The sequence below is a fragment of the Mustelus asterias genome, chromosome 3 (assembly GCF_964213995.1).
Source record: "Mustelus asterias chromosome 3, sMusAst1.hap1.1, whole genome shotgun sequence".
Taxonomy (NCBI): domain Eukaryota; kingdom Metazoa; phylum Chordata; class Chondrichthyes; order Carcharhiniformes; family Triakidae; genus Mustelus; species Mustelus asterias.
In genome coordinates, this window is record NC_135803.1 from 61,882,855 (window position 1) to 61,905,763 (window position 22,909).

At 45.9% G+C, this 22,909-nt stretch overlaps 1 protein-coding gene across 5 annotated transcripts in view; it reads right to left on the reverse strand.

The window, feature by feature from the left end:
* Window positions 1-22,909, reverse strand: part of LOC144491351 (beta-galactoside alpha-2,6-sialyltransferase 1-like) — a 146,153-nt gene that overhangs the window by 106,448 nt on the left and 16,796 nt on the right. Inside the window, exon 1 of one of the 5 annotated variants that reach the window (XM_078209042.1) lies at window positions 8,299-8,482. The exons of 2 other annotated variants lie outside the window; for them this stretch is intronic. The gene's annotated coding sequence lies outside the window, so the exon portion shown is untranslated. Of the gene's footprint in view, window positions 1-8,298; window positions 8,483-22,909 lie in introns of those variants that run through there. 2 more of the 5 variants (XM_078209038.1, XM_078209039.1) reach the window with 2 other exon arrangements.

Genomic DNA, 22,909 nt, shown 5'->3' on the forward strand with positions numbered 1-22,909 from the left:
CCACAGGGCAGGCCAGCAGAAGTTAGCCAGCCACCAATGAGCAACGGTCCTGAAGGACAGAGGACAGACTGGGGACTAATCCATCCCCACTGTTACCAAATTGGGGAAATCATTACCCCCTTAAGCCAAACCGCATTTGTAAAAGCCCGAAGGGAAATTTGAGTGCTCCTGATGCCTATCTAACATTGTAAACCCCAGCAAGGCATTGTTCACATATCTGACAAATTTCCCTCTTGCAGGATGAGGTGGCACATGGCCAGACTCAGTAGCACCTAACCACAGGAGACATCTGAATGTCTTAACCCCATGGAGGACCTAGTGCTGGCCATCATTGTTAAGTCTGTGCCAATGGCAGCTCTGAAAACATTGAAGATTATTACATCTTCATACTAATTCTCTTTTATTCATTCCACTCCCTCTCATCTCACAACAGCTTCTGATTTATTAGCTGGGGCAGCATACAGCAGAAGGCTAATGGACGCACACAACAAAATGTTTGGTATATTTGGAAGCTTGCCAGAAAGTTCAATGTCAAGGATCTTGAAGGATTCGCGGGCACTAGCCTGGCACAAGATTTTGCTCACAGTTTGGAAATGGTCTTTGCCCTGCAGGGCATCACAGCAGTCCAGAAATTTGTTCTCCAACTGTGCCAGGGAGTGGCAGTGGATCCATAGCGCAACGACATGTTGGATGACAGCATTTCTCCTCTCGCCCTGCCACTCCACCTTACTGCTGCCTGTCAGACTGCAGCTGCCCATGCCGAGATGGTGCTAGTCTGAAGCCAGGCCTTCTGGACTTAGAGCTGCTTGAGGTCATCCTCCAAAGTCAGCCGTCTCCTCACGGAAAGACTGCAGCTATCCATGAGCCATGTTGCAGGCACTGAGGAGACACCTTGCAGGAGCAATAGACCAGACAAAGGAACATGAAACATGGAAGACAGGCAGTAAATTAGTTTAATTTTGTGTGCAATATGGCATAATTTCATTTATAAACTTTGTTTGCAGTGTTTATTTTGCGCTGGCTTTTATTTTTGCACCATGGACACCAGGACAATGTGATAGTCAGCAACAGGTAAAAGCTAGAGTGTGTCTGTAGCTGCCTGAGGGATTTACATTGTAATTACTGACATCACACTCTAGCCCTGCATAGAGCAGAAAGACACTGCCTAGGTTACTGCCTCTCCACCCCCCTCCACCCGCCCTCATTCACCTGCTCCTCAGCTGTTCATCTAGTAACTGGTGGTGGGCTCTGTGCCCTCATGATGATGGCAAGGTTGGGCATCTTGCAGCAGACCACCATACCTCGTTAACTGTGTGCTGCATTCCTTCAGAGCAGTTTAAAGCGACGGATTTACTGCTTAGACACACTGATGGTGTTCTCTCTCACCTTTCTTGTGGAAGCGTGGCTCACACTTGACATGGTCTTAGCACAGCATGCTGCCTAGGTTTGAGTTCTTTGCAAAGCAGAGTCATGGGCCTTGGCAGCAGTGCAAAGCCCTTGATGTCCTGTAGCCACTGTGTAGTTTGTATCGGTGGTTCAAATGCATGTGGTACAGCAGACGGCCACAGATTGAAGGTGTCATGAGTGCTGCCAGAATAATAGGCACCAACTTCCATGACATGCTGTGTATGGTTGCACACCAGCTGCTCACTGAGGGAATAGAAACACTATTGGTTCCACTACATGGCAGAGTTGACATGGAAAATCCACTCAACAATGTGAGTGCAGTCAATGATACCCTACACCATGGAGAATCCTTAAATCCTGGCAAACCCTGGTGCTGGGTCCACCTGCTTGTCTCTGTCAAGGGAGAATGAAATGTAATTAGTTCTCTTTTGATACGAGTCTCAGTGACAAACGTTATATAAGTGGACAGCAAACTGAGACGTTACTAGCACCTCCAGCCTGGATGGAACCAGACTTGTAAAGGCTCAATGTCATAGTTAGATGCATGGTAACTGGCAATGCTGCTTGACCTGCTCCGAGGTTGCAGTGGTGGCTGCAGCAGGTAGCAGATTTTAATAGGGGCATTTTACTGAAATGTAGATGCCTCACACATTGGGAGAGGGGGGATTTTCTGTCAGTATTCGTCATGGGGTGAAAATGGCCACACTGATGGGAAGTCACACGAGACTTCGGGAACCAGAATCTCAGCAGCCAGATCTTGCTCTCTGATTTTCCCTGGCCATCGTCGGCAGCAAAACCTTCTGGGTGGGAACCTCATTTAAATCCATTAAATAAATTTACCTACACTTGAAGGCCTTCCCCAGCAATAGCTCCTCCCCACAAAACAAATTCTTGCCTTGCCAACGTGGCGTCACATCAGCGAGGTTTACAATAGGTATTCAAAAACGTGAAGCAGTTAAGGGGAACCTGCTAGCAGTGCAAAGATAAGTATAGACCCTAGAAAGAGAGTAAGTGTGGCAATGCCAGAGCCCAGTGCCAGGGGTAGGCCCTCTTCTCTGGGTATATCCATTGTGGAGGGGGGGGGGGGGAGGCTTCCCGTTATGTGTGGGAGGTTTGCCCGGTGCATGTGGAGGGGTTGCCTCAATGCTTGTGAGGAGTAGGGATGGTTTGCCATTTAAAAACTCTGCCCCAAACTCGGTGGAGCCGGCATCGCTGGTTCTATCAGGCCCTTCCCCTCCAGCGTGGCAGCAAAGACCAAGCCCCCAGATTTTTTGTGTACAAAGTATTAGAGAACCTGGAGAGAAACATCAGCTTTGCAGCTGGAGAACTGCACGCCGGTTTTCTTGCCACAGCCTGTACTCTGTGCACAGAGTGTAAAATTCCGCTCAGTGTTCCCTGTTAAGGTTCAGATAGGAGAATTGCTCCTTGAGCACCCTGCGTGGATATGGCCTCTTCTCCCTTCCCCCTTTCAGCAGCTTGTCCTAGTCTGTGTGGCCTCCATTCATTCTCCAGGTCATGTTGTATTCCAAAGGGAAGGCTGAGACGTGCACCATGTTTGAGGGCAATTAGTTTGTGCAGAAGCCTAAAGTCAGAACAACGACCTTCAACATCTGCCACACCAATTCCTGCAACTTGACACAACTTTTGAAGCAGAAAATGCTTGCACAATCATTTCAACCACCGGTGGATGAAATCCACATCCTTCATGCTGTTTAATGCATGTCCAGCTGTGTGAGCTTCAAGAGAGTGGCATCGATCAGAATATGATATTCCAAAATGGCAGCACTGGTGTCAAATCAATGTGTGCATGATCTGTCTCCCTGTACATCTCCAGCAGACATTTTAATTCCTAAATGTTACTGAACTTAATTTCATATCCAGCATTTTCAATATAGCCTAGATATAAACATGCATTCACAAATAAGCTGCATTGGATTTACAAAAAAAACGTTATTTTCCTCAGCAAAATACTCAGATTTTGCAGGTGCAGTTTCACCTCTTTCAAACCTGGTGGTCATGGAGTCATAGAGCGGGATTTTACAACCACGCTCCCCCCAAAACCGGAAAATCCCGTCCGAGGTCAACGGACCTTTCCATGCTCCAACCTTCGCTTGCCACGATTCCCATGGCGGGCAGAACGGGAAAATTCGCCCCTTGGAGTTTTATAGCTCAGAAAGAGGCCCTTCGGCCCATCGTCTCTGCACTGGCCATCTAATCCCATTTTCCAGCACTTGGTCCATAGCCTTGTATGCTATGGCATTTCAAGTGCTCATTTAAATGCTTCTTAAATGCTGTGAAGGTTCCTGCCTCTACCAATGGTCGCCTGATAATGCAGATAAAGGAGGATTTTCCCAATTTTCACTGCATTATAACTTTACCTGAGCTTTCATGTTACTGCACTTCAGCAGCTACTAATATTTGGGAATGAAGTAGAACATAAGGTTGAATAAATGAGTGGATTTTATTCAATGTAAACAATTAAACTGCAAGTTCCTAAATTTAGGGTTGTATTGTAGAAATGAGGCTTGGGTCAATGCCAGGAGGAGGGGTAAGAAGCAATCGGGAAGACAATCCCCTGGGGCGGTTCCCCTCCATAATAGGTTTTCGGTGCTGGAGGCTACAGTTGAGGAGGAATCAACTGAGCATAGAGAGCAGATCTCTGGGGGTGAGCCGAGTGAGAAAGCTCAGGTGGTTAGGGGCTGTAAAAGACTGGGCCTTGTGATTGGGGACTCCACAATTAAGGGGACAGATAGGAGGGTCGGAACTAAAGGTAGGGACTCAGGGTTGGTGTGTTGCCTACCAGGGGCTGGGGTCCGGGATGTGTCTGACAGGGTATTCAGGACTCTTAGGGGGGAGGGAGATAAACCACAAGTTATTGTACATGTGGGGACACACGACATAGGGAGGATAGGGGAAGGGGATATTAGGCAGGGATTTATGGAGTTGGGGTGGAAACTAAAGGCCAAGACTGACAGAGTGGTTATCTCTGGACTCTTGCCTGTACCACGGGATAGTTTAGAGAGGAATAGGGAGAGGGAAGGTTTGAATTCATGGCTGAGGGGATGGTGCAGGAGGGAGGGGTTCAGGTACTTAAGCAATTGGGGCTCGTACTGGGGAAGGTGTGACCTCTATGAGAAGGATGGTCTACACCTTAATCAGAAGGGGACCAATATCCTGGGGGGTAAATTTGCTAAGGCCATGCAGGGAGGTTTAAACTGATTCGGGGGGGGGGAGGGATCCTGAGTAGTGGGGCTGAAAGTGAGGGATGCATGGATGGGGACTGCAATGCACGGCATTGCAGAGGTGGGGTGGAGCAGGGTTTGAAATGTGTATACTTCAATGCCAGGAGTATTCGCAATAAAGTGGGTGAACTTGCAGCGTGGATCAGTACCTGGGACTTCGATGTTGTGGCTATTTCAGAGACATGGATAGAGCAGGGGCAGGAATGGATGCTGCAGGTCCCGGGGTTCAAATGTTTTAGTCGAAGTAGGGAAGGAGGTAGAAGAGGGGGAGGGGTAGCATTATTGGTCAGAGATTGTATCACAGTGTCAGAGAGGAGGTTTGATGAGGACTTATCTGTTGAGGTAGTATGGGCGGAGATTAGAAATAGGAGAGGAGAGGTCACCCTGTTGGGAGTCTTTTATAGACCTCCTAAAAGTTCTAGAGAGGTTGAGGAAAGGATTGCGGAGTCAATCCTGCTTAGGAGTGAAAGTAATAGGGCAATTGTTATGGGGGATTTTAACTTGACTAATATTGACTGGAATTGTTATAGCTCTAGCTCGTTAGAGGGGTCAGTTTTTGTTCAAAGCGTGCAGGAAGGTTTTTTGACTCAGTATGTAGACAGGCCAACTAGAGGTGAGGCTATATTGGATCTGGTGCTGGGAAATGAGCCAGACCAGGTGCTAGACTTGGAAGTTGGTGTGCATTTTGGTGATAGTGACCACAATTCGGTTACGTTCACCTTAGTGATGGAAAGGGATAGGCATGAACCTCGGGCCAGTGGTTTTAGCTGGGGGAAGGGTAATTATGAGGCTATTAGGAGAGAATTAGGAAACATAGGTTGGACTAGGAGATTACAGGGACTGGGAACGTCCGACATGTGGAGTTTTTTCAAGGAGCAGCTACTGCGAGTCTGTGATAGGTATGTCCCTGTCAGGCAAGGAGGAATTGGTAGGGCTAGGGAACCGTGGTGCACCAAAAAAGTTTCTTTGTTGGTTAAAAAGAAAAAGGAGGCTTATGTTCGGATGAGACGTGAGCACTCGGGTAGTGCACTAGAAAGCTTTAGATTGGCTAAGAGGGAGTTGAAGAGCGAGCTTAGAAGGGCTAAAAGGGGACATGAGAAGACTTTGGCGGATAGGGTTAAAGAGAATCCTAAGGCGTTCTATAGGTATGTCAAGAACAGAAGGTTGGTTAGGGCAAGTTTAGGGCCAGTTATAGATGGCAGAGGGAAGTTATGTGTGGAACCGGAGGAGATTGGTGAAGCATTGAACCAATATTTCTCTTCGGTGTTCACGCAAGGGGACATGAATATAGCTGAGGAGGACACTGGGTTGCAGGGGAGTAGAATAGACAGTATTACAGTTGATAAGGAGGATGTGCAGGATATTCTGGAGGGTCTGAAAATAGATAAATCCCCTGGTCCGGATGGGATTTATCCAAGGATTCTCTGGGAGGCAAGAGAAGTGATTGCAGAGCCTCTGGCTCTGATCTTCAGGTCGTCGTTGGCCTCTGGTATAGTACCAGAAGATTGGAGGTTAGCGAATGTTGTCCCATTGTTTAAGAAGGGGAACAGAGACTTCCCCGGGAATTATAGACCGGTGAGTCTCACTTCTGTTGTCGGCAAGATGTTGGAAAAAATTATAAGGGATAGGATTTATAGTTATTTGGAGAGTAATGAATTGATAGGTGATAGTCAGCATGGTTTTGTGGCAGGTAGGTCGTGCCTTACTAACCTTATTGAGTTTTTTGAGAAAGTGACCAAGGAGGTGGATGGGGGCAAGGCAGTGGACGTGGTATATATGGATTTTAGTAAGGCGTTTGATAAGGTTCACCATGGTAGGCTTCTGCAGAAAATGCAGATGTATGGGATTGGGGGTGATCTAGGAAATTGGATCAGGAATTGGCTAGCGGATAGGAAACAGAGGGTGGTGGTTGATAGTAAATATTCATCATGGAGTGCGGTTACAAGTGGTGTACCTCAGGGATCTGTTTTGGGGCCACTGCTGTTTGTAATATTTATTAATGATCTGGATGAGGGTATAGTTGGGTGGATTAGCAAATTTGCTGATGACACCAAAGTCGGTGGTGTGGTAGACAGTGAGGAAGGGTGTCGTAGTTTGCAGGAAGACTTAGACAGGTTGCAAAGTTGGGCCGAGAGGTGGCGGATGGAGTTTAATGCGGAGAAGTGTGAGGTAATTCACTTTGGTAGGAATAACAGATGTGTTGAGTATAGGGCTAACGGGAGGACTTTGAATAGTGTGGAGGAGCAGAGGGATCTAGGTGTATGTGTGCATAGATCCCTGAAAGTTGGGAATCAAGTAGATAAGGTTGTTAAGAAGGCATATGGTGTCTTGGCGTTTATTGGTAGGGGGATTGAATTTAGGAGTCGTAGCGTTATGTTGCAACTGTACACAACTCTGGTGCGGCCGCACTTGGAGTACTGTGTGCAGTTCTGGTCCCCACATTACAGGAAGGATGTGGAGGCTTTGGAGAGGGTGCAGAGGAGGTTTACCAGGATGTTGCCTGGTATGGAGGGGAGATCCTATGAGGAGAGGCTGAGGGATTTGGGATTGTTTTCGCTGGAAAGGCGGCGGCTAAGAGGGGATCTTATTGAAACATATAAGATGATTAGAGGTTTAGATAGGGTGGATAGTGATAGCCTTTTTCCTCTGATGGAGAAATCCAGCACGAGGGGGCATGGCTTTAAATTGAGGGGGGTAGTTATAGAACCGATGTCAGGGGTAGGTTCTTTACCCAGAGGGTGGTGAGGGATTGGAATGCCCTGCCAGCATCAGTAGTAAATGCGCCTAGTTTGGGGGCGTTTAAGAGATCCGTAGATAGGTTCATGGACGAAAAGAAATTGGTTTAGGTTGGAGGGTCACAGTTTTTTTTTTAACTGGTCGGTGCAACATCGTGGGCCGAAGGGCCTGTTCTGCGCTGTAATGTTCTATGTTCTATGTTCTATGTTCTATTGTCCCACAGAGATACTGGATACAACCTGTCTTTATAAGATGTACATGGTTCCTTCAATTTGTTAATGGGTTGGCGCTGGAGGTTTCTGCTGCTGTGCACAGAGCGGGGAAGATAAGCCTGTGGCCATTTAGCTATACGAGGTCAGAATACAAGCCTGGACAACAGTGCAGGAGTTACCATAATAGACTGCAAACTCCAGCCTGGGGGCAAACAGTCGAGGGCAGTAACCTAATTTTCACCTACTTCCTTTATATTAAATATATAAAAAATAATGGCATTATGTTGATTCCCAATATATGTTTCTTTATTGAATGGGGGCGGGGGGCAGAATAAATGTTCAACGCCCCCCTTTAAAACGGCATTCAGCGATGACTTACGAGCAGCAATTAAACAGAAAGCGAAAACCCGCAGACAAGAGATCAAAGAGAAATTGGATGGACAAAGCAACAGTGAAGCGAAGTTTATAAATGCAGAGATCCGCTACACATTGGATACAAGCTATACCAAATACATCGGTGAGATTTGAGCTAATATTTTAATTTAACAAAGCCAATATCGCTTTCTTTTGAAAGAGCACAACTGGCTAGCAGAAGTTGAAAGCAGGCCACTTTATCAGCACCGTTCGCAGTCTGGACGAACAGCAGTAGCATCTTGGCAATCGGACAGCGATTCGGATTGAAACACTGGGCATGTACTTACTTGAGAAACTGCTTCTCCATGTATTTCTGAAGATTGCTTCTGCAGCATTGCACACACACTATCATTCTGCAAGTGGCAATTGCAGATGCAGAATGGGTGTAATTAAACTCAGCAAATGATTGGAGTTGTCACGGCCAGACTGTAACCAGATCACTTCTCGTCTCGGGGAAGGTTTGACTTCAGAACAAAGCAACAAAGGGAGAAGGGGGGGGGGTGGGTGTTTGGAAAGCAAAAAAAAACTATGCGTTTCTCGTAGAACCGTTCTCGAAAAGGTTTGAAGTGGGTGGGAGGTGTGATAAAAAGTTACTGTGATATCCAATTAAACATGGATCCAGCCACGAAACATTTCAGAAGAAATGGCACTTTAAATTGTGTAAGTCATAAGTGTGAGAGGGAAATTTTATGATGTAATTTTTTTAAACGATAGCAGCTCAAAAATGCCAACAGTGGGGTCGGGATTCTTTCTCCAGTTGAAGGTTGGTACGGCAGCTCCTGCTATTGCTTTTCTGATTAGCTTTACACATGGGAAACTGATTTAATTCATTTTCCTCCTTCCTGTCAGTTCAACGGGCACTAGGTGTCTTCCTGCGCCTCAGTCAAGTGACCCTTATTTGCATGAGTCTTGACACTGAGTTAGCCTTGGAGGGTATTAAAAGATGAGATTAATTCCTCCCCTCCCCTCCCCCCATATAGATTGAGGCTAAATTAATTTAATTCACAATAACCACATTTACAACATGCTTAGTTGTGGGTGAAGCATCACACTGGTGCCTTTGGAAAACAATTCCATGAATTTAGAGTCCAAATTATCCGTGACAAATTTAGGTCTTCCATCAATAGCTTTCTGGCTCACGAATGCTTGTTGCTTCATCAAGTTTGACATGTATGGATGTTGATTCAAAGTGACCTTTATCTATTTGCACTGTACTGCAGTGTGATAATGTTGTCGCCGTCCTGTCACCTGGACCAAATATTTGTGTCTTTAGATGTACTATTTCAATGTCTCCGGGGATCGAGCAAAGACTTACTGAAGTGAGACCAGATGCGAGTTGCTAAGTTGCTTTAGGTCACAATATGGTGAACAAACAGAATGGCAGCTATGTTTGGTGTCGTTCCCATTGAAGGTATACCCTACTCATACCTTTATACATGGGCTGCAATCAGTATACAATCTTCTGGAGTTGTCTTTTATTTAAAAATGGATGCCAACAAAGTTGTTAAGATGGCTGCAAAGGGTCAAGTGACCTTTGCACAAGATTACCTCAAATCCCCAGGAAGATCCTGATTGAATAGCCACTGGTGAGAAGCTGCCCTTTGGACGGGCATTCCCATTTATGGAATTCACATCTGGTATTGTTTGTGGTTTATGCAAAATTCAAAATCAATGGACTTCCAGACTTCCATGCCACAATTCTGAAACATTACAAAGAGCTGTAGAAGCCAGTTGATCATAAGTGGGCATGAACAAATTACCCCCGCCCCCCCACTCCCACCCTCAATTCTTCATCATTAAACAATGGCTTCTAACTTTAAACCATTCTGGGTGCTCTATAGAAGTATTAGTTATGTGACTGAAACTGGCGATAAGTAAAAATTTATTATCACAAGATCCAGGGAGAAATTATCAGTCTACACCGAAGCCCAGCTGCAGAAATAGCACAGTGGCACAGTGGTTAACACTGCTGCTTCACAGCACCAGGGACCCAGGTTCGATTCCCAACTTGGGTGACTGTCTGTGTGAAGTTTGCACATTCTCCCCATGTCTGTGTGGGTTTCCTCCGGGTGCTCCAGTTTCTTCCCACAGTCCAAACAATGTGTGGGTTAGGTTGATTGGCCAAGCTAAATTGCTCCTTAGTGTTAGGGGGATGTCAGGGGGATTAGTAGGGTAAATATGTGGGGTTGCAGAGATAGGGCCAGAGTGGGATTGTTGTCAGTACAGGCTCGATGGGCCGAATGGCCTCCTTCTGCACTGTAGGTATTTTATGAAACAGCCTTGAAATCTATGCCTTTAAACCCCAGAACTGCTACATCTTAAAAGTCCCCCAACTGCTCCTTTTAAAAAGTCCACCGGAACAGAAACCTGACTTCCTCGTAAGAAAACCACAAGTAAAAAATTTATGGTCTGCTGACAAAGCCACTTCTTTGAATTCAGTTTCAACACTGATTTCAAGTTTATTTATTAGTCACAAATAAGATTGCAATGAAAATTACTGTGAAATTCCCCTAGTCGCCACACTCCGGTGCCTGTTCAGGTCAATGCACCTGATCAGCATGTCTTTCAGACTGTGGGAGGAAACCGGAGCACACAGAAAAAACCCACGCAGGCACAGGGAGAACATGCAGACTCCGCACAGACAGTGATCCAAGCCGGGAATCGAACCCGGGTCCCTGGCGCGGTGAGGCAACAGTGCCAACCACTGTGCCACCGTGCCGCTCCAACAGACCCCACTTCGACTAGCCTTTCAAAGTGAAGCACCTTCAACAGGCCTGCAATGGCTGATTTACCTATGATGATTCTTTTGTTTACAATTTGTAAACATGCACTATCCTCGTGTACTCTATATTTGGTGTGTATGTTTGTGTCATAACGTTTAGTTCTTTCAGGGTGAATACATAAATATATATGGGCGACACGGTAGCACAATGGTTAGCATTGCTGCTTCACAGCTCCAGGGACCTAGGTTCGATTCCCGGCTTGGGTCACTGTCTGTGTGGAGTTTGCACATTCTCCTCGTGTCTGCGTGGGTTTCCTCCGGGTGCTCTGGTTTCCTCCCACAGTCCAAAGATGTGCGGGTTAGGTCGATTGGCCATGCTAAAATTTCCCCTTAGAGTCCTGAGATGCGTAGGTTAGAGGGGTTAGCGGGTAAATGTGCAGGGATAAGGGGGTAGGGCCTGGGTGGGATTGTGGTCGGTGCAGACTCGATGGGCCAGATGGCCTCTTTCTGCACTGTAGGGTTTCTATGATTTCTATGAATCCTCTATGAATCCATGAAAGCTTGCTGCTGATATTTTAAAAATTGACCACACACTGAGGGGTTCACACCCTCACGCACCATTCTTTCCAAAAGCACACTGAATATGGATAGTAAGGAAAAAGGAACAGAGACTTCAGTTCTCTTCCATACATAACAACATGACCCTGTTCAATTTGTCTTTGTATAATGACACCATTTTTTTTAAGAAAAGTAACTATTCCCCCGCAGCATTAGATTATCTTACCTAAACACGGTCACTCTAATAATTTGTGATCAGAGATCATAGAAATCATAGAAACCCTACAGTGCAGAAGGAGGCCATTCGGCCCATCGAGTCTGCACCGACCACAATCCCACCCAGGCCCTACCCCCTCGTATTTACCCGCTAATCTCTCTAACCTATGCATCTCAGGACTCTAAGGGGAAACTTTTATTTTTTAACCTGGCCAATCAACCTAACCCGCACATCTTTGGACTGTGGGAGGAAACCAGAGCACCCGGAGGAAACCGACGCAGACACGAGGAGAATGTGCAAACTCCACACAGACAGTGACCCGAGCCGGGAATCGAACCCAGGACCCTAGAGCTGTGAAGCAGCAATGCTAACCACTGTGCTACCGTGCCGCCCTTTCAGGGTGAATACATAAATATCTGATATTTATGATATATGATATTTTAGATGTGGCGAAATCTTTGCTGTTTTCCCTCTTTTCAAAGCCTGATCACCCTTTTAAACTTCCTGATTGGAAGGATTTCTCTCTCTGCCTTTCAGTCTTTCTCCCTGATTTTGTAATTTTATTTCCTGCCAACTGGAGCTGGAAAACAGAGCGACGAAATACAATGGGTATAAGGTCATTTCTAAGCAATCTTAAAAAGACACTACAGCCGATGGGAAAATAATAGCAGCACCAGCTCATTTGTATCTTTACCATCTTTTTGAAAAATGTTTTTGTACAAATCAGATATCATATCACAGCCCAGAACCTTCAATCTCTGGCTGGATATACTCCTCAAGATGTGCTCCAGGACTCCTTGGAAGTCCCAAAGCGCTCACTACATGGAAATTGCCCGGAAAGTTTGAACTTCTGATTGGCAATTCCCCGCTAACATAAACTCCCCAGGGCGGAGTTTTCCCGTCCCGCCCGCCACCAGAATCATAGCAGGCAGGACAGGACCATGCAAAGTTGACCTCGGGCGGGGTTTTCCTGTCTTGGGGCGACCGCGGCTGGAAAAATCCCGCCTCCAGTCTCCAAATCTGATTTTGAGTCGGAGACTTCAGTGTCCCAGCTTACTTACCCGGACCGTTACCCAGGAAATCTTAGCAGAGCTTTCTCTAATACCTAGGTAACTATGCATAATTACACACACTGACCGCACCCACTGCTCCAGCCCCCCCCCCCCCCAAGTATCCTGACTACCCCCTGACCAAACTGCTCCTTACTCCTTCACCCACTCACCTGCAGCCCTAACCCCTCAACGACCCACCTGTCATTCTATCCACCTCCCCGACCCACCTGCCATTCTGTCCACCTGCCCGACCCACCTGCCATGCTACCCACCTCATCCATGGCCTCTGTGATGATTCTCTCCACTGCTCCCTCCGAGGATTGCTGCACTAAATGTGTTTGGAAGGATACTCAAGTGGAAGATAGAACTGAAAACTCATAGGGAGGTAAATCGGTAACTTTTTGCCTGATCTGGGTTGCAAATAAGATTCTGATTCAGATTGGAAGATTTGGGCCTATTTTTTTTTACAAATCACAGGGTGGTCCTCAGCTGGCATGTAATGCACTAAAGGAAGAATATTAAGACATTGGTTAAGGTGCAGAGAAGATTTGAGAGTGATACCAGGGGAGAGAGGTTTATTATGCAGCGTCATTAGAGAAGCTGTGATTCTGTGCCTTCCAGCAAAGGAGGCTATGGGGAGATTTAATCCAGAAGTTTAAAATGACGGAGCAGGGAAGGAGAAACTTTTTCCAAAGCAGAAGGCTCATTAACCAGAGGAGAGAGTTAAGATGACTGATAAAAGAAATGAAGGTGAGATGACAATTTCTTCGAATGATGTGCAATGTTTTGCCAGAAAACATGGTGGAAGATGATTCTCTGAACTTTTAAAGAAGAATTGGACATATATTTGGAAAGAAAGCATATTTAAATAGGAAAATAAAATGCAGATCTGTGGGAAATGCTGAGGGCAACAATTTTTCTTCAAATCCTGGTTTTAAAAACTACTGAGAATGAACGTCACTCATTTTCTACCAAACCTCAAACCCACAGGCACAAATCCCTTTCCTTCCTGTTCACCGCCAATCCAATAATTCGATGGACACATCAGCTCCAGTCAGGTGCTAATAAAGAAGGAGACGGTTCAACTGTGACTAGATTGACATTCACCATTTTAGTAAGGTTTTTTAAAAAATCTGACCCTGGTTGAAAAGAAATTATATCCAGGACATACAGCAGAAATATAGGCCGGAATTCTCCGATGTCGTACCCCCTGCCATCGCTGCCAGCGAGAACGGAGAATTTGGCACTCAGCCAAATCTCCATTCACTGCAGCGGGACTGGAGAACCCTCGCCAGGGCGAGGTCGGAGAACTTGGCCATGAACAACATGAAGGTTTGTCGAAGCAGGATATGCATATCGATGGAGCTGCAAAGATACTTTCCAACTAACGAGGAAACCAATTTTTGAACTGAATAATCCGGTTTCACTAACCTTAGTGATTTTGAAAAAGGGAAATTGGGATAGAAAGTAAATTTAGCTCAATTTGTGTAAGTAAGCGGGCTTTGTCCTAACTGATCTGGTTTCAGACTGAGCAAGTGGAGGCACCTTATGAATTGACATAACTGCTGTTCTAAAACAATAATTTTGAGACATGTATGCGCTGCAACTCAATTCTACCCCGACCACTAATACTGCTTTGCATTCTATAAGAGGTGAAAGTTTGTGACTTCAAGGGTGTGAAAAACAGAAGCAGGTAATTTTTTGCAGCAAAAAGTATAGCTTTCTTAGTTTCTCTAACACAAAGCAGCATTGCACAACAGAATGAAAAGTCGACAGCAGCACAAAATAACTAAATTGTACACTGACTTGGAATGAGGGGTAAATGCTTAATTAAATGTCATTATTCAAAGTTGTTGTCTGAGGTGTAGTGCTCCACATTTGCTTTTGTGCAATTGACATTTTGTCGTCAGATGTTCTTTCAATGTTGGGATTTTCTCCTTGGGGATTTCACATACTGGTGAACCTTTCTTTCCCCTTTGAAGGTAAAAGCTGCATAAAACATCTTGTTTCGACATGTCAAAGCCATTGTTGAGCCATTAACTATTTAAGAATTACCAGCTCCATGCTATTTTTCTAGACCAAGGTGTACAGTTTTTTACATCTTTGTAAGTGACGCCAAGAGCACGGCTCAATTCTCGTACCAGCTGAGGTTATCCATGAAGGTGTGGTGACGCTCAGGTTAAATCACCACTGGTCAGCTCTGTCTCTCTCTTTCTTGGGCAACACGGTGGCACAGTGGTTAGCACTGCTGCCGCACAGCGCCAGGGACCTGGGTTCAATTCCTGGCTTGGGTCACTGTCTGTGAGGGGTTTGCACATTCACCCCATATTTGCGTGGGCTTCCTCCGGGTGCTCTGGTTTCCTCCCACAGTCCAAAAGATATGCTGGTTAGAGGCACTGACCATGCTAAGTTCTCCCTCAGTGTACTTGAACAGGTGCTGGAGTGTGGCAACCAGGGATTTTTACAGTAACTTCATTGCAGTGTTAATGTAAACCTACTTGTGAAACTAATAAATAAACTTTTAAAAAAGCGGGAGAGTAGCCTATGGTCCAGCGGGATTTTGGCGACTTTCATGTTCGTAATTGAAGATCCTCACTAATCATGTTAACATAGCTGAAGCAGAAACACCAGAAATGTGCCTTGAAGCATAACATTTACTGGACCTAATAGTAAGAAACTGGCATACGAATGCTTGACTCATTCATATGGAATTCTTTTCTTATTTTGTTTTAACACTGCTGTTAACTGACGATAAAGTGCATAGGCTTTTGTGCAAACATTTGGCTTTGGTCATCTTGTTTGTGTTTTGCAAAACCGAATTCCTATTTCATGAACTAAATGTTGTCTCCACGTGGTTGTCACAAGGCGGCTCGCACTTACGTAAGCAATGTTGTTTTGCAAATTTATAAGACTTTGTTTAAAATCAACTTCCAGTTCTATCAGATAGAATTTCCTGTTGAAGGAAATAGCTGACATATTGCTCATCAAAGCTGAAATGTATTTGACTGAACCTTTATTTTTGCTACACTGTCGGCCTCAAAGGGCAGGTGTAGATCAAATCAGCTCTTGAATCTGTTACAGAATTGCAGTGCAATTTTCTTAAATCCTGTTTTCTGCCCCCCTCCCCCTCCCCCCTCCACCCCCCCCCCCCCCCGCCACCGTCTCACCATATAAATTACATACATTTTCTTAAAAAGAAGCAAGTTTTATTTAAAAAGTGCCATCAACTCAGCAATATATAATCCAATATATAAACAATTAGTCTTGATTTAATATTGAAAATTGTACTCGCCACAATTGCTGAAAGGTTCAGAGAAATTTCCAGCTTTTCAGGAACATTTTAAAAACTTACCAAGGGTGGAATTTTCCAGTCTCTGCACTGAGTGCTGGCTGAGGAAAGCAAACCGGTGTGCAAGCTGCACAGTCAGCCTTTCTCTGTAGATAATCCAGCAATCTGTGCAAAGAAAAATCTGGAGGCATGGCCCACGTTGTCAAACTGGCAGGGCGGGCTGGAAAAAGCTGCAGTCAGTGCCAGGGTATCCAGGTACCAGGGGCAGTGCAAGGATACCTGGGGCCAGTGGAGGCAGCACCGGGGTCTCATGCCAGGGGGCGGTGCCCAGATGTGGGGGGCAGTTCCAAGGCAGTACCAGAGTGTCATGCCAAGGTGCCGGGGGACAGTGTGAGGTTACCAGAGGGCAGTGTCAAGGTACTGCACAGGTACGTCCTCTCCTCCAGGGGCTATACTTACTTGTGCATCCCGTGTTCCCTTCACCTGGTTCTTGTTTTAAAGAAGCAGTGGCAAACCTCACCGACACGACAGCACATCAGTGGAGGGAATTCCAAATGTGGAGGAACGATACGGCGGGGAAGCCCACTAATTATATTTAAATTTATTGAAACTAGGTTCTCAAAGTTCCTGGGTGAGAACCTTGGTATGATACTGGAAGCGGGCAGGGAGATACAGAACACAAGATCTCACCAGCAACATTCTCAATATTTTGCGTCCGCGTCACCATTTGCGTCGTGGCAAACATGGGCACAAAACTACAGTTACAATGTGACACTTAAACAAACAGTGATAAAGCTGCTGAAATATTTGGAGTATCTTTAATACTGTTATTTGAGGCCAAAATTAGAAATGCCTAGAGCAGAGAATATAACTAAATTTGCTCTCCTTCAGCAATTGTGCCCTCTGGAACTCTCTTCCTGGACTATTCTGTTGCTCTACGCATGTGTCTGTGTTTCTCTCTCTTTCACTCTATGGGCCCAATTTTACCATTTTGATTCTAAGTGCCGAATCTGGGCGTAGTACAGATCCGACCTCGAAATCCGCTTTCCAGTGCGCCCATACGCTTTCAGCCAGCTCCAGTCCGATCCGCGCTGTGGGCGGGGCTTAGCGCTGCCGGAACAATCGGAGATCTGAACTGCGCATGTGCAGTTCGAAAATAATTTGAAAAAGCGCGCCCGGGCGCTGGGCTGGAGCGCGCGGCTGTGGCGGTTTGTGCCTTCTTTACAGTTAAATGTTTCTGGAAGATTGCTTCCTGCTGTGTATCCTGTGTCCAGCGTACCCAGGCAGAACAATTTGAGTAGAACATCAGTAGCTCGCTTTGGAAGGCAGGTCTATGCCAGGCTGTATCCTGTTTTGCTGGTTCGACCTGATGGGTCCACTATCAATATCTGATACAAGGAGCCTAAAAAAATTATTATGATGCCAGTCGATGTTTCCCTTCTGCCAGAAGCTGAAAGGAAAGCAAGAATGCGCAAACATGTTCCTAAAAGAGCGAGAATGAAAGAGGAGCAATTTGAAGATGAATTTAAAGTTGACAATTATAGCAAATTCTGGGAGAAAAAGTAGTCTTCAAAATTTTGGATTTTAGAAACAACCATCACTGGACTGCTTGACTGGTGTTGACATCAGTGGAACTTTGACAAATGCACAAATTATTGTGATGTCATTAATAAGTTGTGTTTTTTATTTATGATCTAATCCATTTATTTTATTAAAATGTGTTTCTACAGGAAGGATACAGGGAGTGAAAAAACAGATTCCTGTTTTTATTTCTACTATTACATGGCTTAAATGCAAGGAGAAAATGCTTTGTATGTTAATTAGGCAACACCCATTCACATTAATTCTGTGCCTCCTGTTCCTGACTACATTTGTGTGGATTTGAATTGCATATATTTAGCTGTTTGTGTGATGTATCATTAAAACCAGTTGCAGGGGAAAAAAAGCAGACAGCAGAGAGAGCGGCTCTCAGACACAGATCATCCTCTCGGTGGGGGGGGGGGGGGGGGAGGAGGAGGAGGGGGGCAGCTCAGATGTATCTCTGGTTGGGGGAGAGGAGGAGGGGGGCGGGTCAGATCATCCTCTGGGTTGGGAGGAGGAAGGCGGGTCAGATGGATCTCTGCGGGGCAGGAGGGAGGCGGGTCAGATGGATCTCTGGGGAGACAGGGGGGTCCACTGCCACTCTGCGGGCGATCGGTGGGGAGGGAGGGGAGCAGGGGTGTCCGCTGCCACTCTGCGGGTGATCCCTCCCCCCCACCGGAGGATCGCCCGCAGAGTGGCAGCGGACCCCCCACCCCCCCCAGAGATCCATCCGACCGCCTCCCTCCTCCCCCCCCAGAGATTCATCTGACCCGCCTCCCTCCTCCCCCCCAAAGGATGATCCGACCCGCCTCCCTCCTCCCCCCCCCACCAGAGATACACCTGAGCCACCCCCTCCTCCTGCCCCCCCCCCCCCAGAGGATGATCTGACCTGCCCCCCTCCTCCTCCCCCCCACCCCCCCCTTCCCAAAGGATGATCTGGGTCAGAGAGCCGTTGCAGGCTCTGAATCTGCTTCAGAGGTTCCCCTGCAAAATAAAAATCGGCTTCGGATTTTTATTTTGCAGGTCGCGAAAAGTGCAGATCCAGAACGGAACAGAAGAAGGTAAAATGGGATTTGATGATAGAGTTGGGTGGGCAGTTCATTAAATCGATTTAAATGCATGCTCGATTCGGGCGCGGAACGGATCCGCGCCCGAATCAGGTGTCGGTAAAGTCGCGATTTTCTCGGACGCGGGTGCAGATCGTGATAAAGGCCTCACGCCCAGTTTTACCGCGATTTCGCGCCCGAAAACAGGCGCAAATTGTTGGTAAAATCGGGCCCTATATCTCACACTCCTTCCTACCTTGACTTCAAAAACTTCCAACTAATTTATTTCTTTAGCTCTAAGTCTCTTATTTTACATTTCCTCACTTCCAAGTACAGCTCTTTAGCACTGGAGTCCATAGCATGTATTGGACTATGGAAGGCTAGAGAAATGTAAGTTATTGTGCTCATTTTCTCTCCATTTTCTGATGAGCTTTTATTGTTCGACTTTTTAATTTTGACTTAGCTCCTGGACCACAGACTTGTCAGAAAATGGGTTTATCAGACATTCCCCAAGTCTACAATGCTGCACTGTTATTGATTTCTCTTAGTATGCGCGTAATATTAGTCCTTTGATTTATTTGCAATGCAGGGAAGTATGATTCAATACTCAAGAGTTGAGCACTGACTATTTGAACCGATGACATTGCAACAATGATTCGTTTCAACAAGCAGAAATATTCTGCATCATTTTTGAGAAGACGAGAGCATGGTAAAACATGGGTAAACATTGGCCAGGATTTTCTGACCTCGCCCGCAGCTGGGAATCTCTGGTCCCGCTGCTGTTAATGGAGATTTGGCTGAGCGCCAAATTCTCTGTTCTCACTGGCAGAGGTTGCGTCTGACATCGGAGAATTCCGTTCATTATCCCGCGACTGCGTGTATTGCATATACTGGATACAAATCAATGAGACTTCCATGTCTAAGGGCCTTATTGAGCAGATAGGATCTCTAATTGTGAATTAAATACCCTCTAATATTCTAATCAAAAACATTTTTGTTCTCTGAGTTACAGCCAAATCCCATAAAAGTTGCCATTGTATTGTGAAAATCCAACCAGTTCAGTAATGTCCTTCAGGAAGGGGCCTGCTGTCCCCACCCAGTCTGATCTCATTCTGACTCAAGTTCCACAACTATGGGCTTGATTCATAATGCCAAAAGTTGAAATGAGCAGAGACTGGCAGAGTTTGAGGCAACCATTAAAAGCAAGAAATTCAATTAACACAAGATCGTTCTTCCAAATTAGTGCCTGGCTCAATGAGATCCACATCAAGGATTAGTTTCATCATGGGACTAATGCAAAATCTAGCAAGTATAGATTAGAAAGTAGACTTAACAGCTTCAACATATGTGAGTGTTTCCTTTTGATAGCAGTCAGCTGAAGTATATGTGAAGGCTAATGCAGGGTATCTACTGATATCAGCTCAGTCCCCTCACACGGTCAGACTCTGAGCCAGATTTCACGGAGCTGGTCCAACTCCAGGGGGCCTTTAAGAATGGCGGGTAGTATTGAGGAGGTGGGGAGGCTGCAGAAAGATTTAGACAGTTTAGGAGAGTGGTCCAAGAAGTGGCTGATGAAATTCAACGTGGGCAAGTGCGAGGTCGTACACTTTGGAAAAAAGAATAGAGGCATGGACTATTTTCTAAACGGTGACAAAATTCATAATGCTAAAGTGCAAAGGGACTTGGGAGTCCTAGTCCAGGATTCTCTAAAGGTAAACTTGCAGGTTGAGTCCGTAATTAAGAAAGCAAATGTAATGTTGTCATTTATCTCAAGAGGCTTGGAATACAAAAGCAGGGATGTACTTCTGAGGCTTTATAAAGCACTGGTTAGGCCCCATTTGGTGTACTGTGAGCAATTTTGGGCCCCACACCTCAGGAAGGACATACTGGCACTGGAGCGGGTCCAGCGGAGATTCACACGGATGATCCCAGGAATGGTAGGCCTGACATACGATGAACGTCTGAGGATCGTGGGATTATATTCATTGGAGTTTAGGAGGTTGAGGGGAGATCTGATAGAAACTTACAAGATAATGAACGGCTTAGATAGGATGGACGTAGGGAAGTTGTTTCCATTAACAGGGGAGACTAGGACGCGGGGGCACAGCCTTAGAATAAAAGGGAGTCACTTTAGAACAGAGATGAGGAGAAATTTCTTCAGCCAGAGAGTGGTGGGTCTGTGGAATTCATTGCCACAGAGGGCTGTGGAGGCCGAGACGTTGAGCGTCTTCAAGACAGAAATTGATAAATTCTTGATTTCTCGAGGAATTAAGGGCTATGGGGAGAGAGCGGGTAAATGGAGTTGAAATCAACCATGATTGAATGGTGGAGTGGACTCGATGGGCCGAATGGCCTTACTTCCGCTCCTATGTCTTATGGTCTTATGGTCTTATGGGTGAGACTCAGATACAAGAGTCCCACTCAATTCCAGCAGATTCAGTTTTAGATGACAGGAGAGGAGGCATATGTGAATCATAAAGGCAGGAAACCCAAACACAGCAGGGCCATTTGAAATTAGTGCTGAATTCAAACACACCCCATTTTCACTCATCCGAGAGCCTTAACCCACAGTGTAGGAGTCACAAATGGATGGAGGAGGTGCAAACTCTCTGGAAGAGTGGATGAGGCCCATTAAGTGTCACGATCTGAAATTATTTAAATTCCATGCCCTTCAAACAGAAAAGAAACTGCAGCTGCCAGTTAGACTAAAAAGTGTCCACTGCTGGAGTGGATTGATTGACAGGCCATTAGATATTGCTTAGAAAAAAACATCCATTGTCTGTTCCTGTCATTCCAGTGAGCTCATTTTGATATTTCCCAAGGGCTGGTATTACAGCTGAGCCCATAATGAATGCTTGGCTGAGTTTCAAAAGTACTTATCTCAACAGGTGTGAGGGGGTGGGATGGCTGAAGTCACATTTTGATTGACAATTTTAAGAGGTTACTAAAGGGTTCACTGCCTTTATGGTTACTGAATAGAAGTTTTTTTTGTAACTGGTGGATCATATGAGAGGATTTAAATCTTGGAATGGGTTTCATGAAAGAGCTTTATTCTGTATCAAATGTGTATGAGTGAGAGTTCACTTTGATTGTTAGAGGTTTAAAATTTTCATCTCCATATAGCTCCAGAGGTCTGCCTTTAGTTGATCATAGAATGCCTACAGTGCAGAAGGAGGCCATTCGGCCCATCGAGCCTGCGCCGACCACAATCCCACCCAGCCCCTATTCCCGTAACCCCATGTATTTACCCTGCTAATCCCCCTGGCACTAGGGTCAATTTACCATCGCCAATCAACTCAACCCACACATCTTTGGACTGTGGGAGGAAACCGGAGCACCCAGAGGAAACCCACACAGACATGAGGAGAACATGCAAACTCCACACAAACAGTGACCTGAAGCCGGAATTGAACCCAGGTCCCTGGCACTGTGAGGCAGCAGTGCTAACCACTGTGCCACCATGCCGCCCTGTGATCAATTGAGGGGGTATGGGTTATGAGAAGGCATGGGGATGGGATGTGAGGGCTAGACGGCTTAACAGCAGCTTTTTAAACAACTGCCATAAAGTCTTAGAGAAGCAAGGCAAGCCTGCTAATAAGCCTGCCTCGGCATTCACCCCTTACTGTGGCAGCCTCCAATTCATAGAATAGAATAGAATCCCTACAGTACAGAAAGAGGCCATTTGGCCCATCAAGTCTGCACCGACCACAATCCCACCCAGGCCCTTCCCCCATATCCCTACATATTTACCCACTAATCCCTCTAACCTACACATCCCGGGACACTAAGGGGCAATTTTTTAGCATGGCCAATCAACCTAACCTGCACATCTTTGGACTGTGGGAGGAAACCGGAGGAAACCCACACAGACACGAGGAGAATGTGCAAACTCCACACAGACAGTGACCCAAGCCGGGAATCGAACCCAGGTCCCTGGAGCTGTGAAGCAGCAGTGCTAACCACTGTGCTACCGTGCCGCCCAATCTGCTTCTTGGATCAGTAGGCCTGACTCAATTACTCACGCAGTGAAAATTGTGAGGGTCGGGGCACTTGTTATATTGAGGAGGGTCTGCCAAGTCAGGACATTTCCCAATCTGAGCTGTTGCCCCCCTCCCCCAATCACCTGCCATAGACAATTTTTCACAAATGATTAGAAGATCTGAATGATTCTAAATATTGAACAATTATTGAAATGGAAAAAAGTGGCTGTAACTGAAAATATAGTCAGGGTCAATCTTGATTCCACGCTCGCCATCCGTGGGAATGGCGATGGAGGCTCAAGGTTTGGAGGTCATGGATCTCGCCAGCCAGATTGCAACTTCCATAACAGGCATGAACCTGATTTACATTAATTTTAATATATTTACATTTCATTAACTTATATATATAACCCCGCCGTATCATTAAACGCGCTGACCTGACGTCACATTGGC